Below are 18,103 nucleotides of genomic sequence, written 5' to 3'. Positions count from 1 at the left end.
TCTTTCAGACTTGATCTACAGGGAAAAAAAAAAACAATATTGAACATACAAGAGATTATGTTTTTTTTTATACCAAACAATTTATTGCAGAAGGGTATAAGTAAGTCAATAAATAAGTAAGTCAATAAATAAATAAGTATTTTTTCAGAGTCAATGATTTAAAGTAAGTGAAAGATGTCAGGGACACCTGTAAACATTATTCCATGTAAGCCACTCCAATGTAGCACAATCAAATTGTTTCATATGCATACTTCCTATGAAAATCAGAGCAGAAATTCATGGGAAAAGATTTTCTGACATGGTATTGAAAGCATTCTTTGTTCCACAATCATGAGCAGAGGGGAAAACTCCTTTAAAAAGCCTAGAAAATTTCTAATGCATTAGAAATGTTAATTTCTCAGTTCAGTTTTTCTGATAATTTAATGCCTTTGGAAATCACATGAAAGTTTTGACTGATGATGTGGCATTAAACTGCATTTTAAGCGTCAAGAGAAGATGTGGCAACATCATTACCTTGAATTAAAGAGCAAGAAGAGCATTCTACTGGGAACATTATGGTACCTATAGGAAGGAAATAATTCATGAATGCTCTTACATCAAATTAGCTTTTTACCTCAGTTCTAGAATAAATGATAAAATTGTCTACAGAATCTCTGTTAAATCAGTAGAAAGCTGCACCTCCTAAATCTCAATAACTGTCTGGGGTAATCTTCAAGAGCTCAGTGCTGTTAGAGTTTGTACTAATGGTTATAATGCAAAATCCTCTAACCCAGAGCTTATTGCTACTTATCTAGCATGTGCTTGAAATGAGGTGACACAGTAATGAGTTGATACAAATTACCTTTATAACTTTCCAACTGCTTCTAGTCAGAGACAAGCAATCTAAGGAAAGCTATTGTCTGCTTTTTTTCTGAGATAATCTGGATGTGTTCCATTTGATTGAATAGGGCTGTTTGTTAAAATATTAAAAAATATATCAGCGATTTCTATTCTCCTTACTTGTTCTGGTTACACATCATTACTTACTTGGCTTTACCAAAATAATGACTTTTATTTTTTGCTGATAGCAACAAACCAGATTTTTGGATGGTGTATGAGCACTTGCTATTATAACACAGCCTAAGTATTAGAATAATTTGCAGTTCTGTGTGTTAGTTAATGCCAATTGGAGTGACTTTGCTTATGGCACATAAAAATTCATAATTAAAGAGCATGCCTGCAGACACTTGATGCTTCCTAACACAGCAAAGCACTCTCATAAACACAGGGATGCTGTGTGCCTGATGCCTCCCTCATTTAAATCATTTGGAAAGAAGGTTGAAATGGTGTAGAGAGCATTATCTGCAAGCAGATGCTGTACATGACAAGCCCTTTAGACTGTCATTTTTGCAGAAAGAATTTGACAGACAAGCAAGTTTTACATATGTAAAGAGTCAATGTGAAAGATAACTCAGTTTTGTGGACTTGTAAAATTGACTGTTTGTGCTAGACTTGAGTAAATAATTTTCACAGGATTATTTATTTAATGTATTCACTTCCTCTTCTAATAGAACAGACTGTAATTTGATAGTAAAATGTTATTATTTAATGTTTCTTTTCCTCTGATTTTTTTTTTTTTAAACTCATATGAGTTGATCTCAAGAAGACTTCTGCTATGTAGTACTTTTCAGACTGTGTGAAATAATGGATCAGAAAAATGTGAGAAGAGACTTTTAAAGATGGGGCTGAGGACAATGCAAGAACTTCCAGTGTGAATTTTCTGACCATCAGGTAATAATTTCACATCTGTGAAGAAGAATCATTGTTATGTAGAATCATGAGCATGCAATGCGGTTTGCATACAGGGCCACAGAGGATCCTGTGAGCAGTAACAACACTCTATGCAAAAATATATCACTGAGAGGTAATTAGAACCTTCAATGCTTGAGCACTTTTAAAAACTGATCCAGGAGCAATTTTTTTGTTAAGTTGGAAGAGGTAACATGCAACGTTAAAGAAGCTGCAGTTTGTAATGTGTTTGATCAGTGTTTAAAGAATTAGTTCAGTCAAGTTTTATCCAGACCCTATTTGGCCTTTCATTTGACTCTGACTAATACTGGATCACTTTAGTGATTCTTCACTTCTGATTAGTTTCCCAGTTCCACGTGATTTTATCTGCCATTTAACCAGACAGCTTCAGGATAATCATGTACAGGACAGTAGGGAATTGGACTCCTCTGCAGAGCACATGGGGTAACACAGAGCCACATGCAGCTGCAGCCCTCCTCCTGTCACTCTTTCTGGACACATTATCCAAGTGAATTGGCACTTTCTAAGCATACCCGAGTGCAGGGTTGCTGTCTCTCCTTGGGCCGGTGCCGCCAGGCTACCTCTTCCTCCGGGAGCGTCTCCTCCACGGTGCCGTCTGGTACCACCCTCAGCCCGGATGCCGTAATATAAAAATGCCTCACCACTGACTGAAGAGCAGGAGAGCTTCTTGCATGCTTAATCCAGAGAGGTTTATTGAGGGAGGAAATGGAGAGTAGCAGGGACACAACCTTCTCTGAAGGGGAGCAGAGGCAAAAAGGCCCCAACCCTGGCAGGGGTCCGGGTATATAAACTCAGGGAGGTAGGAGGGGTTTGGGGAGGAGCTAGGGCGGGGTAACACAACACGAACCAATAGGGAAAGGAGGTAGGAGTGGTTCCGACCTCGGGACCAATGGGGAACAGGGAACCAAGGAACCTTCTAGAACAGGGGAGTGGGGAGTGGGTGACTGACACGGTGATTGACATGGTGATTGACATGGGAGCTTGCGTTACACACATGTTGTCTCCCGAGGCATTCCCGAACTCTCTTCTTTCAGGCCGCCTCCCACACCCGAAGTTGGAAAATGTGTTTGGAAGACAGAGCTTTATGGCATGGTTGGACAGCAGGTTTGACAATAAGCCTCTGTCAAGATGAAGAAAAATTAACAATGAAAATATGACCTTGAGTGCCCAAGATAAACCTTACTCAGTAGTTTCAGAGTTGTGGGTCAACACATGCAAATTCCAAATCCTTCTTACCAAATAACATATTGCAACCTTAAATTCACTGCTCAGCATTTCTGGGTGTTCATTCAACAGTGCTGTCTTAGCTTTAGCCATGTAGTTTAATAAATCTAAGTCGACCCTGGGCAGTCTGTTCTAATGCTTGATAACCCTTCCAAAGAAGATATCTTTCCTAATATCCCATCTAAACTTCCCCTGGGATAATATGAGGTAATTTCTTCCTGACCTATCACTTATTACCTGGGAGAAGAGGCTGACCACCACCTGGCTACATCTTCCTTTTATGGACCTGTAGAAAGCGATAAAGTTCCCCCTGGGCCTCCAGGCTAAACACCCCCAGCTCCCCCAGCTGCTCCTCAAAGGACTTGTGCTCCAGACCATTCCCCAGCTCCATTGCCCTTGTTTGGAAAGGCAAATCCTACCCAGATGCATCCACACATAGACAAAGCCTTGCCCACATCTGTGTGACTTTAAGTTGCTAAGTAATGCAGTAGGAACCTAGAAAAGCAAAGGAGTCACAGGTAAATTAAGTTATAATGGTCTGTAGCCCTCTCTGGGAAGAGTGGAGGAGGTGAGCTGCTGGTTTGGAGGAGTGCCTTGTTCCCTGTGAGTGGTGCCATAGCCTTGACAGGTGAGTGTCATGTGTCCAGGTGTCCTAGAACGGAGGTTTTGGAGCAGGTGCTGCCTTCCACACATTGTACCCACCCAGCTTTAGAAAGTGACTTCTGAGTTTTAAACAACTGGTGAGAGCAGGACAAGCCTGTACCAACACAGCTTTACAGCTGTGGGTGACTTACACTAATTTATGCCAGCTTTACATTTGCAGCACATCTTAAGAGCTAATAAGTGATACTGGGTTTACACCGACTCTTTCCTTTGATGGTACAAAAGAATGCAACTTAATAATAATAGCTTGAAATACCATAGCTAATTTTAGTTCAAAGACTTTCCTTTTTTTGTTTTTTAAATGTGGTAGTTGATAGTCTTTCCTCTTCAAAGGAGGAGAAAATAAGCAACACTTTCTGTGAGAATAAAATAATGAAACAAGAACATGGCTTACAGGAAGAATTTTTAAGACACTTTTATCTGAACTGATACTGACTCTCGTAAATCTTTTGGCAAAATTATCTCTCAGAAAACGAAGCAAAAGAACCTCAAACAAAATAAAAAAGAAATCTCAAAACATTTTTCACTCTTTATGCCTCTAATAGTTTGCAGAGAGAAATGCAAAAGTATTTTCCTTGGTTCTTTTTATTTTCTCTATGTGGCATATGTGCCTTTTAGGTCTTTAATTTTCTTTCACAGCATCTTTTTCCCTCTCTGCAATTTAATGACTCCCAATTTCCTTTGTCATTCCATCTGGTTCACTCCACGTCTGTGAAACATTATTCCTTTCAGACACATGGTGAGCAACAACACTACGCCTAATTTTTTAAGTGTAGGTAGAATTTTACAGAATCAATTGTTCAACAGCTTTTTCAGTGGAAAACAGGGTGAGTCCCTCAAAAAGGACAATAGATAATGAATTTGAGAAATAGTGTAACTCAGCTATTGAAGCATTTTCCAAAGCTTGGTCTTTGTGTGTTGCTGTTAATAGCAAAACATTTAGGCTCAGGTATCACTGAAGCAATTCTTATAGTTTATGTGTAAAAGACTCCAGATCTTATGTTCCTGACTTAGAGAATATTCCTTGTTTTTTGACCTCCTTTGGCCATCATTCAGCTAAGAAATGAGAGCCTACTTTTAAAGTTTTTTGTGAAGAAATACTGCTATACCTGTTGAGACAGCTTAGTGCTTGTTAACTATGTTTCATATTTCTGTTTTGTCCTCTAAAATAATTTAATAATTCCATTTAAATGGTATTTAAGCTATTCATATCATTGGACCTGGTTAGCTCCCAAAACTGTGGTGTTAGGGGATGGGAAGGATGATATATTTTCTCAAAGTTGTCCAATTGTTCTTGCTTCAGCTACATAGTTGCATAAAAGAGCTTTTAAGAGTTCTTTGCATCTATTCTAAATGACAAGTGACTCTCAACACCCACTGCTGTCAGCAATTCATAACAATTTCTGTACCACTCCATACCATTAAATATTTTATCAGGGCTATAATAAACAAGTTATGCACAAAAGTCAAAGTGCAGACACTCACACCTACACTCGGAAATAAGGAGAAAAAGTAGACTTTTAGAGTAACTTCATGCTAAAGAGGTAACTAGTAATATTAGGAGTTCAAAAGCAACCAAAAAGACCTGAAGTACAGTCATAATGACTCATAGTAAGAGGCTTCTTAATTAATTTTTTTTTTTCACATTCTCATTACAAGTAAAAACTGCATTTCTTTTAGACCAGTATGTTTCTGCTTCAGTCACTAGGCATTAGACAATGCCAAATTACAGTTTCCCAACAGCATATTAATCATGGCTTGAGACCATTTATTCATGCTCATCATATCATATACACATTGTTTTTTATTCACTCCTGTTTTCTGTTGCTACATCTGAGAAATAGATTTCGTTCTTTCCAGCCTGCAGACTTACAGAGTTTCAAAATGAGTATGACACTCTCAGAAATGCATTCAGAAGGGGTCTGTTTGTGTCAGCTTGTGCCTGAAATGAGTGTGGTGATAAGAATACAGAATTGTGTCCATGGTTATAAAATGTACAAATTTTGAACTGGACTTTAAGCCCAAAGTTGGTTTGTCTCCATGGTGCAAAATGAGACTATTTGGATTTATCAGCCTGCCTTGCTTGTAAAAGTATCTCCTGTATTTAATCTTAGGTTTCCTTAGCACTGCTCCCCACCTAAAGAGGATTGGCACAGAAGAGCTGAGGATAATAGATGTGGCCTCAAAGAGGGTACCATTTATTTATAGTCAGTCTAGTCAATATGATATTCCAGGCCTTTCTTGCCACCTGCAGTGGACACTACTCATTATTTCCATGACATATCTCACCTCTCAACTAATCTAACAAATCATTTTTATTGATTATGCACCAAGTGTACCTGAACACGGGTTCATTGTAGCATGTAACTTGTTTAACTCTTGCCTGTGTAATGTATAGGTACTGTGATGGCTGTCTAAGCATAGGTTAATCTTTGAAACTATAAAAAAAATCCATATAACCTTAAAAGAAATGATGCCCCACTAGTCTTCCTTTAGTATATATTTAAGTGATTTCAGAATTGGATAATACATACAGCAGCTGTGCAAGATGAGGGGACAAGAAGATTTCTAGTCTCTGGTTTTTACTGACCAAATGCAGTCAGAAAACATTAAAAGTTTCTGGATTTCATGCCTAATTTACCTGGGACATAGATAACATTTCTGTAATCAGGGTCCATGTGCACTCCTGTTCCTTAGAGTTGACTAGACTATTCACCTGGTAAGTTCACTGTTCACATTCAATATTCTGCAGTGATTATTTCTTCTTACTTACCCTAGTTACTGAAAAAATGAAATTTCAGTATGCTATATATTTACCAAACTTCCTCATTTAGTGCTAAGTTAGTATTTATGTGTAGATAGATGTTTATTCCTAAAGTCTAGAGGTTTAAATAACAAATAATGTTGCAATTATGGTTTATTGAAAATATTGATCACTACTTATTTTTTCAAGCATAGATTGAGATTCTGACTTGAAAATGGGATCAACCTCTCTGTTTCTTCTCTTGCTGAGTAACTGTAGCATTCACACTTGGCATAACCTCTCCTGCTTATAGAAGGCAATGTTGTCTGTTGCTTCCAAGAAAAAACATTAGCAAAAGATCAGTTGTGGTTCTTTTCTTTTTCTCATTTCCCCATTCCTTTAACTACTGCCCACAGATACTGCAAATCCCACTTAACTCTGTATGGATCCATTTTGGCAAGTAGTCCTTGGTGGTTTTGTAAAATTTAAAGCAACATGAGAAAGAAGACAGTTATTCTGAAACTCTTTGTTTGACCAGCTTTTAGCAAGTCTGCATCCAGGGGAGCAAGCATGGATAAAATAACAGTTGTGTTAAGGTTTTTCAGCCAGCCATTCAGTTTAGTGATGATTGAAGAGAGTGTCTGGTGGCTGCAAGTGAGGAGAACCAAGGAGGAAAGAACAGAATTCCCACCTGATCTCCTGATAGACCTCCTGGGGTCAGCAGTCAGTGTCATGAAGTTCTCAAGGACTGGCAGGAACCTTCAGACAGAGGACTTTGGGTTTGTCTAGTTCAGTTTAATGTAGACTAAAGGGAGACCTCATTATTCTCTGCAGCTTCCTGAGGTGGGGGACATGGAGAGGGAGGTGCTGAGCTTTTCTTTCCTGCTATCCGGTGATAGGATGGACACATAATGACCAGTCAAGCTGTGCCAGCTGACATATGGAAACATTTCTTCAGTGACAGAGTGGTCAGACACCAGAACAGGCTACCTAGGGAGGTGGTCAATGGCCTATTGGGGTTTAAAAGCCATTTGTAGAATTCTCTAAATAACATGCTTTTACTCTTGATCAGCCCTGAATTGATCAGGCACGTGGACTTGATCGTCTTTGTAAGTCCATTCCAACTTGGATACTCTACTCTACTCTATTCTACTCTACTCTACTCTACTTTGTTTTGCTCTACTCTAAAGCTGAAATGAAAGAAATTAATACAATAAGTTGTTTATTTAATAGTTTAGGAAGAAAGGTGCCTAAATAAGAGCAAAACTTCTGTCATCAAAACCTCGTAAGCAGAAATGGTATTCTTCCTTGCCTGGAATGTATGTTGAAGAGGAACTTTAAGGGCCACTATCAAGACAGTACCAATTTTTAATTCTTTTTAATATTCCATCAATAACTTTATTTTTTTCAGCTTCCTGATCTCTGAATAAATTTTTAAAGTGAGCTTTATCTTTAAAGTCTTGTTGGACTCTTTTCTAAGGAACCTAAAAATAGACCTGTTTGGACCTTATTTTACAAGAGCTAGAAGTCACTTCCTCAAAGGACTTGCTTTTTGTCATTAAGTACAAAGAGATGACCTAAATCTCCCACAAACTAATGTCACAGCTTTACTCTTAGTCAGATTTCTACCATAAACAGCATTTGCAGATCCTTAGAAATTAGCCAAGTTGAATGAAAATATGAATCTCTGTGGGATCATAGATTATTAGATTATCTCTTCAATATTGACAGCTAGACTTACTCCTAAAAGGGTTTTTCCTTAAGCAACTCTCTTAACTCCTGTTAATCTGTAGCCTCTCAGTTTGAGAACTACAGGTGAATTAGAGCTGATGAATCCTGGTAATGAAAGAATACCAGGGGCTGTGAGTTTTCGATTAGATAAAAGGTTTTTCTTAGCTCAACTGCTCTAGGTTGTCCACATTCTAAGCAGGAAAAAGAGGGGAGGAAAAAACATGCCTATGTTTTAATTTGGATGGGTAATTTTAGTCATAGCAAATGCCTGGTGTTTGCAAATGAATAAAAGCAAGGACAGACAAGAATAAAAGAATAAAAGCAAAGATGGATAAGCATCAGAAAAAATTAGGTAAAACCAGAAGAAAGAAAAGTCAGTTTTCATGACCAAATAAAACTTCTTGCTCCATAACGGGAAGAAGCAATTTCTGGGTTTTCTGTACAATTATATTTGTTGAATTTCTTCCTTCTCTTTCTCACAGAAAGCAACAAACAAACAAACATTTTGAAAGGGCAAATGTATCTTGCCTGCAAGATAGGAGAGCCAAGATAATTTGCTTTATATAACTGGGAATATTTCATCCCTCTGTTGTGAAGATTACATCCAATAGAAAGGGAGCTTAGAATTTAGACATTCTCCTTTATGTGGCTTGATGGGCCTATAAACTTGTTCCATCTACTGACAATTAGCATGTCCCTACACACTCAAAAACATGTACAGCTATTTTTATGTTTGTCACATTGCCGATGCTTATAATAAAGCTCTGGCTTCCATTAATTGCTTACAGAAATACTTTTTGTGACATCAGGGTTTCTACATCATCTTAATTCGTTTATATTGTCTTAAGATTCTGAAAAAAAAAAAGCTCTGATGTGTGAGTCAAAACTTGTTTATATTTGTATTTTGTAAAAGGATTAGTGATACTTTAGGAACAATTAGGGCTCCAAAAGCAAAAGTAACTGTGCTGTTGGTATATGATTAATATTTGTATTTATGTTCATAAAAGTCAACAGAATAGAAGAAATTAGTCTTTATGAAAAAGAGCAACACATTTGTTAACTTTAAACACATTGAAGGAACTCTGAAGCCATTTAAATTTCACAGCTGCACATATGATGGTCTGTTTTCAGAGTGTGCCTAAATTTTTATTAATCTGAGTTTTATTAACCTGGTGTGACTTTTTAGCAAGATTCCAAAAAATATGTTTGTTATGGATTCATGCTTTTCACAGGAGTGACATTATTTCAATATTTTCTTTTGTGTATTGTAGAAAAAGGACCTATTCCTTTAACATAAAAATATTTTGAACAGGTATTTTATTTTTTAGACCACTCAAAAGGAAGAAGATTAAATATTACAGTCTCCCTGTTATTATTTGTCAATCATTAAAATCTTATTTCAGTTTTACAAATATTCATGAGCAGGAAACAAAGATTTACCCAAAGCTGGGTATATTTCTGTTACCTAAGTTCCAGGTAGAAAAATCTTGTCCCCACCTATAAAATATATACCCTTAAAATATGAATAGGCATTTAGAGGTGACTGAAACTTGATGTAAAGGACTAGTAACCTTTATTTAAACTTCTCCAGTGTTAAATTTGTGTGATTATTTCATTCATCTGTTTGCCATAGTACGTGAAATAACTCTTTTTTAATACACATAATTGCCTTTTCTGTGAACCTAGGAGAAATATGACTACTACAATTACCTTGAAAAGTTATAATTTCATGTTAGAAATTTAGAAACAAATGCAGTTCCTTGTGTCAGTGTTCTACTGAATTGCAAATGAAATATTTAGGGTAAAATAGTAACGCATGTCATTCTTTAATTCCCATATACTCTGTATTCTGAGACAGCTGCAGACAACTGGCACTATGCTCCTGTTCTTTGCTTGAATCCATTATCTTGTCCCTATCCTGGATATTTTATTTAGCATATATCAAGGTAGGGAGAAAACAGCAAGTATTCCACTTTGATCTGGTTTCTTCTGTATGTTAAAAATGCTGTGAAGTTTAAAAAAAATAAACAAGTAAAATTTAAGAAACATTAAAAGTGAGATCTTTTTACTGTTTCACCAAAACTCTTTGCAAATTCTTTGTTGTCTGAGGAGATACTTAAAGGAGCGCTTTAAAAATGGGGTTAAATTAATCAGACTTACTTTGTTTGCTGTGACTTAATGGAGAGAATATTGCTTTTTCTGGGGGACATTTACATTGAAAATAGGATTTTTGCAATGCACAGCATTGCTAATATAGATTATTGTTTTGTGGCCTCCTGCTACAATGACTACTCATGTTTAAAGTAAAGTGTTAGCAATGTTCCTGTTGAAACCCACTAGGTGTTATGAGAGAACTTAAAACATTCACATAAGATAAAACTTTGAAGAGCTCTGTTCAACTTCTGAACACTGCCATTTTTCTTAGTAGAATTACCTTTAGACATGGGAAATTGAGTGAACCCCAGTATTGAATGAATGGAAAAGGAACAGTATCTTCTGGGCACTGAAATACAATTTATACCCCAGATGTTCTAAAACAGATTCAAAGTTTATGTGGAATAGGGCACATTCTGCCTCTGCTGACAAGAAAGAGAGCAAAAAAATTTTAAGGATAATATTGTTTAACCTCAGGTATTTTATTGTTAGAATCTAAGACCTGATGGATGGCCCATAAGAACATTTGAAGTTGTAAGGAAGACAAACCGACCTTAATGCAGATCTACTCATGTTTGTTTTCTCTTTGTACACAGATATTTCAGTGTGTGTACATTTACCTTTTAATACCCTGGAATTAATTCATTGGCATCCTGTGCTTGAGACCAAATTTACTTTGATGTCTGAATAATGAAATCTGAGGCTCCATGTTTATTACATTGATCTATCTGGCTGACTTGAAAGTATAGTGCTTCGTAGGAGCTCTTAGGATTTTGTGTTTATAAAGTGGAATCAGTGGGGGAAAGTAAAAATTAAAGAAAAAAAGCCAAACAAAACAAAACAAACAAACAAAAAAACCAAGCAGCACTAAAAGCATAAAATTAAATGAAATAAACTCAATGAGATAGAAGAATGAAAGTGACAAGGAGGTAATCACTCATTATGAGGACATTTAAAAGAATAGCTTCTCTCACTGTGTCTGTCCAGGTTACAGTATCACAAAATTCATGCTAACATTTGGGATTGAGGCATCACCTAAAGAGATCAGAATATTGCAGTGTCTAGAAAGGCTTACTACCAGCTGCCCTGCTGGTTTTAGGTGTATCTTGGGGCATGAATGGACCCGAAAGGCCTCTAACTGGATATACAAATCAAGCTGTGGCTTTGGCATAGGCTAAATAATGCCTGTGAGTTGTTGCAGTGCAGGATTCCTTGTTTCTTTCCATTCTGAACTACATTCATTGGGGAGAATTTGTAGTCTGGGGAGAGAGTGTTTAAAAACCCGCATGCTGTAGTCCTGTTGCATTGCTGTTTTAAGAGTGTCTTTCCTGAAGCCAGTGAATCCTTTTTTTCATTTTTATCCACAGAGCTGGTAGCTGTGGTCTTTATACTGTTTTGCTGCACTGCATTACATTTATCACTGAGAAGGCTGCATGAGGCCAGGTATCTAATTAACAATATTAGGAGGGCACAAGTTGAGGGAGAAAGGAAATGCAGTTTCTGATGAGGTCAGGTTGGTAATTACATCTAGTGTTCTTCAGGCAGCCATGTACTAATCCATGGGAGCAAATCCCATTTACCTAAAGGAGAAAGGCAAGTAGAGTCTTGTAAGGGTACATATTCATGATGTTCACTAAAATAACACATTTTTTCATACTGTCTAGAAGACCATGCCTGCCTACTAAACAAGCAGCAAACTGTGGGTCTTTTCATGTGGTATTATGGCTAGTAAACCTTCTTTCTTTCAAATTCCAGTTGTTGTTGTCAGCAGTGGGTTCAGACACCATTGTGTCATGCTGTGTTGTTCATTTCAGGCTTTTAAGGGAAAAAGGGTAATGGTTTCCAGTCATTTACATTTGTGGCTGGCTGCCTGTTTATGCTTTGGAAATTACTATTATATGCCTTGGAAAATGAGAAATTATGTTGATAAGAGCCTTACCAGAAAACCAAAAAAAAAACCCTCCAAAAAAACCCACATCTAAAAGTTATGCTTACATTAAGAAAAGCATTTCAAATACATGTACTGGTCATAAATAAATAAAAAAAAAAGAAACCCTCACTAAACAGGGATTTTTTGGAGTTTTTTTGGTTTCACAAAAGAATTTAACAAATTTTTACCTTTGCAAAATTGAAGATGCTTTAGCAATGCCTTTGTGCACACCCAAAGTGTTTGTTAATTTTTTCTTAATGCTCTCCCTCATCTTCATTTTTCTTGCCATTTCATTTTTATCATATCACCAAGTGCTCAAAACCTACAATGTTTTGTGTTTCTTTTTGTGTGCATGTGTTTATTGTTTGTAAGGAGGAGTGGATGTGGCCGGGCAGACAATAAAGGCAGCACTGAGGTTAGCAAAAGTGATCTGACTTTCCTCTGTGAACAATCACAGATTCCTACATTGCTCATGAAAAGTGCATGTATGAGGTGATGGTGGCAAAGGTGGGGAGGTGCAGGGGGGCTTCATTTTACCCAGGAAAATGGTAGAGTGAAGAAGGCATATATATTCAGAAGTCTGGTTACGGTTTTGAGCAACTGGTAAGAGACTAACAAGCAGCTTTTGGAAATTGAAGTCAGAATAGAGTCGAGGTCATTATAGCCACCCCTTATGAGACAGGCAGAGCTGGTCTGTAACTGCACATGTATGACTGGACTTGCAGCACGAAAGCAAGGTAGCAATTATTTAGCATTCTGTGCCCTTGTGGCACTGGGAAACTTCCTGCTCTCCAGCAGTCAGGGGAGATGGAGGAGGGCTAAAAGAGTCTAAATGATTTATGTACTGCCTGAACAAATTTTCAGCAAACAAAAAAGTTTCCAATGCCAGGTCTGTGCTTCAAAAAGAATCCTTAGTCTCAGTATTGGTATTTTTATCACTGTTGCTGTGTTGACATGAAATGAAGTTGTATTCTGTCATCCTGTCTGGTTCTTTGTAACTTGCAAGTTAAAAGTCTGGTTAGACATGTTTCTTCTGTCTTAAAAGTATGGTCCTCCTCCTTTCACTCCTACTTCCAATTCCTTTATTCCAAATTCCAATTGCAGCTCTACAGCACTTGCATTTTGGCCCAGCTCAGGCAGTGCCATATGTTCTTTTCTGTGCCTTATCTTTCAAAGCTTGTAAACCTTTTCTTTTTTTTTTTTTTTTTTTTTTTTTTTTCCCTCTAGACCAAGAATGTCTGAGCTATGTCTGTGTTTTGGAAGCAATGCAACATGCAGGAGGGATGTGTCCTCTTCCCTTCAGATAAGACATTCAAGGTACCAAGAAATGGTATAGGTCATTGCAGGGAGAAGCAGAGCAGACAAAAAAACCCAAGGGATAATGCTCAGCAGTATGTGGAAAGTGGAGACTATGATAGTGACTTATTGAAATAGGATGAGAAGCTGTAAAAATTGTTAGAGAGACAACCAAAGGATTTCAATGTAGAAAAGTAGGCACAAGAACACAGCTTTAGTTTCATATTTTCAAATGCAAAATTATTTATAGGTAAGAGAGGAATTAAAAGACCTGCATTTTCCTCTATTAACCTAGTTGTGTTGTGTTCACACAGATATGTTTACATTTATATGACTTTCTCCAGAATTAATTGTATGTGTAGACAGTCTTTGATGATTAGTTAGATGGGACTGTGAAAAAGCTGCTCTAGTGGAAGGTGTCCCTGTCATTGGCAGGGGGTTTGAACCACTTTACCATTCTATGATTTACACAGGACTGAAGTCAGTCTTTGCCAAAATATAATTTGGAAAATGGTGCAAGTACCAGTGACAACCTAAAGTACACGAACAGGTAGCTTATGTCGTTTTTGCTGTTAGGAACTCTTTTTACAGGTCAGAAATCAAATACCATTCTACATGGGAGTACTGTTTGTCTTCCATGTGCTTCAAGTTGCAGCCTGCAGGAGCTGGGAGTTTGCTACTTCCCCCTGTCTACCCCTGCTGCAGTACAGGCACAGAAACTCCATACCCAACTGAAGAGCAAAAAATTCTACCAAAACTATGGAATAGCAATAAAATAGATGAAGGGCATCATGGATGTCATAGATTGATGGAGCAGCAAGAGGAATTTGTTAGACTAAGCTGTCAGGAGAACCTGTGAAGTGCACAACTAACCCTTCAAACTAAGATAGAAAGAAAAAAATAAAAAGTATTTTTAAATTCCTGCCGCTCAGCCTGGGAGAAAATTCTTTTGTAGTTCTAACCTGGAGAACCCTGAATGCATGAACAATCTTGGACAGGCTCAGCTCTGCTTCCTACCTTACAGTCTTTATGTCCTTCGCAACTGTGTTTAAATAGGAACAAACAAACTCAAAAAACCAAACCTCTTATTTTTCCATAAACAAAAGAAAGGCTACTGTAATTAGCTCATTCTGTTGGGCAACTATATGACAGGAAAGTTAGCTGTTCAGGTGTCCTGTTGCCTTGTAGTAATTTAATAGATATTCTATGTTTAAAATACTAGTCTGCCGTATTTCTGTGAGGGAAAGAATTTAACAGACACTCATGAAAAAAATATATTTTTAGCTCTTTTTTTATCAACTCATGTCTACTTTTCCAAGTTACAGAATCTGTCTCTGAATCAAAACTGAACTCCAAATATTAGTATAATCATGATACTGTTTTAAAACAGTAATGTAATCATGATAGTATATTAAAAATTTTTGAGCTGAAAACTTATAGGTTTTTTGCTTACATTTTTATGTTGTTTAGATTATGGCAAGTCAAGAGACAATTTAATACAGAAGGTGAGAGGTTCTGATAAGGTGATTAGCTAAGCAAAATGACAAGGCTTGAACAATGGACAAGGAAAAAAATACTGGCTGTTTATTTGCAGTTTAGCTGAGAAAAATATGGAGAACAGGGACAGGAAAAGTTTGCAGACATCACCTATGCATAAAAGTTGCTCTTTTCTAGGAGCAGAAGTGTAGAAAGCTAGACTAGGAAATAGGGAAGGTCAGAGTATTTCTTTTTAATGATTTCTCTTTGACAAGCTTTACGAGTCCAAGCTAGGACAATTTAAGAGGTTGTCACCTCCAGCTGTCCATCACATCAATTGAGTGGCACTTACAAGTCCCAAAACTGGCTAAAGAGCAGTGGGTCTGGTCCTAAAGTGCTGTGATTCAAAACTTAGCATAACAATGCAAACCAGCATTGATTTTAGTCTGTGTTAATATATTGAACTACCGTGTCTAAGAGCTCTGATTCATGATGATTTTGGGATTTAGCAACCTTTAGGGGCAGAAGTCAATTCAGCCATCCTTGCTGAGAGCAAGGAGAGGCTAAAGAATGCCTCTAAGATGTGAAATTGGTTGATCTGTGCAGCCAGAGTAAAACAACGATAGTCCCTGTGGGTATATAGAGGTGCTTTTGCTGGGAGCATGAGCACGGTGTCACATTTCGATGCTCACTTGCTTTGTTAGTCCTGCATACATTGATCCACTGAACATCTCCTTTTCCTTTTCCATTCCATCCCATTGCTTTGAATTGTTTTCTGGATGCGTTGGTGGCACCATCATGAGTTTTGCAGTGGCTAGGTCATGTTTTACTGTGAGCATACAATCTAAAAAACTCTGTTTGGTTAATTAAACAATATTCCTCTCATTACCAGTTGATAAACAGCTGGTTTCAGGCTCAGGCTGGCACAGCATTCCTGGGCATAAGCAACACTACATGCAGGGTAAGGTCTCAAAATCATAACTTATTCGCTTTGTTCCAGACAGAGCTGCCCTGAACATGTTTCATACAGTATATACAGCTGACATTTCTGTATTTACAGACTTCGGGGTTTGTGTGGGCTTGTGGGCTTTAATAAAACCCAGTGTTATGAAAGGTAATACATTAGAATAGTCACAAACAAGAAATTCAAAAGTTTACCTTTCAACCATAATGATAAAGTACTGACTCCACCATATAATAAATTTAAATGGTTGGCATGTGTATTTTTGTAAGGAATAATTTTAAGTAAAAAAGACACTTAGATGTGTGTTGTTGAAATCTCAGCAAAACATGTCACATTTTACTTTTCTATTTGTTTTTGAAGACTAAAATTAAGTATACAACTCTGAACTGGAAATACTTTCCGGGAAGTTTACTTTCTGTATTACTGATACTGGAAGGATTTTTTCTTATTTTGATACAAAGCTGCACCATGAGTGACATGGCAGTGAGGAAATTAGTATTACTTTTTAAATTTTATAATATGTAAAGATGGACTAAAAATACTGTCAGTGTATCACCTTCTGTTTACAATAGAAAGCTAAACACATTTGTCTCACCCACCTGAAGTATTTCAGAGAATATGAAGCTTTTTATTACTGATAGATTCAGAAATATTTTGGAAGTGAACATCAGAACAGACAAACCCACAGGTTGAAGTAGGTGAATAATTAGGCAAGAATGTTCTCATTACTCTCTATAGGCCATGAGGCTCCTTCTTGAGGCTTGAACTCCCCTTGTGTATCATCATCATCATGAAACTACCATAAACTTCAAAGGGAAACCATAAGAAATCCACATCAAATCTAACAATGACCTTTGGCGCATAGAAAGGGGGAAGATTGCTCAGAATTATAATTGCAGCTTACAGGATGTAGCACTCTATTAATTGAAGACCATAACTTTAATTTTTTTTATCCAAAGATCAAAGGGAATTTTTCTTGGTTTTTTGTTTATTAACCAGAAAACTCTTAATTTTGTAGAGAAGATATTCCTTGGAAAGACTTGTCTTTGATTTTCTGATCAGCTTTTGGTATATCATTGTTCTGTAAGTTTTTTTGTTCATCTTAGTCACCAAACTGTAGTGACAAAGAACAAGCTCCTTCACACCTTTGCTCTTATTGATTTTTCCAAATGCACTTTTCTCTTGCTATCTATCACAGCAACTATGCCTTTGCAATAATAAAAAGAAAGAGTTCTACTTAGAACATGCTAGATAGTTTCTAATGTGGAAAAAACTAAAGAAACACTGGACTAATAGGATCATATTCAGTGAAAAAAGCACTCCCAGGTCACTGAGATGTCTTCTTGAAGATGTTCCTTGCATTGAAACATTCACAGGTTTTCCTCTGCATGGTCTGGGACTTTTAATCAGAAATATCACTACAGCTGCAATTAAATTGGAGCTATATGAGCCCATGCTTCTTTCAGAATTCATAAAGAGAAAATCTCTTCTCTTTCTTGCTTATGAAAGGTGATCATGAAAAGCCCTGCAAGGCTCAGAACTCTAAGGCCAACAATAAAAAGAAAATTTAAAACATTAACTTACAATTTTTGGTAATGCAGTGTTAGGGAAGAGTGAGTTTTTTAAAGGAATTGGTTTTTTCCTAGTAAAAAAATTTCTCCTACTGATTTTGAAATTAACATTCTGTAATGTTTTTTCTTTTTAATGTAAGAAAGAAAATATTAATATTCTCATAAGTAGGGCACCATCATTTGTTGCATAATACTTTACATTTATGTTTTCCAAATCAGTTACCTCAGAGTGTGAGCATAAATATGTAGGCTTTGAACAGAATGGCCAAAATAGAGTAAAATTACCTTTCAATAATTCATTTGTATAATTACACCCTTAGGCTTCTTAAATTATGGCAGAGACTCATTCAGGAGCTCTTATTAGCTTAAAGAGAAGTGCAGTTTCTTACTCCTCTGAGAAACTCTGATTTTTACTTCAGAGAAAGGGATAAAGAAATTTCTTTTGGAATTTGTGGGAGCAAGACGAAATTCACTAAATCTGAGAAACATTATGTGTGCTGGATATTTGCTTTCATAGGAATCCTTGACATTCTGGTAAGGAA

This window comes from Motacilla alba, chromosome 4 (assembly GCF_015832195.1).
Source record: "Motacilla alba alba isolate MOTALB_02 chromosome 4, Motacilla_alba_V1.0_pri, whole genome shotgun sequence".
In the NCBI taxonomy this organism is placed as follows: domain Eukaryota; kingdom Metazoa; phylum Chordata; class Aves; order Passeriformes; family Motacillidae; genus Motacilla; species Motacilla alba.
This window is presented reverse-complemented; position numbering follows the sequence as displayed.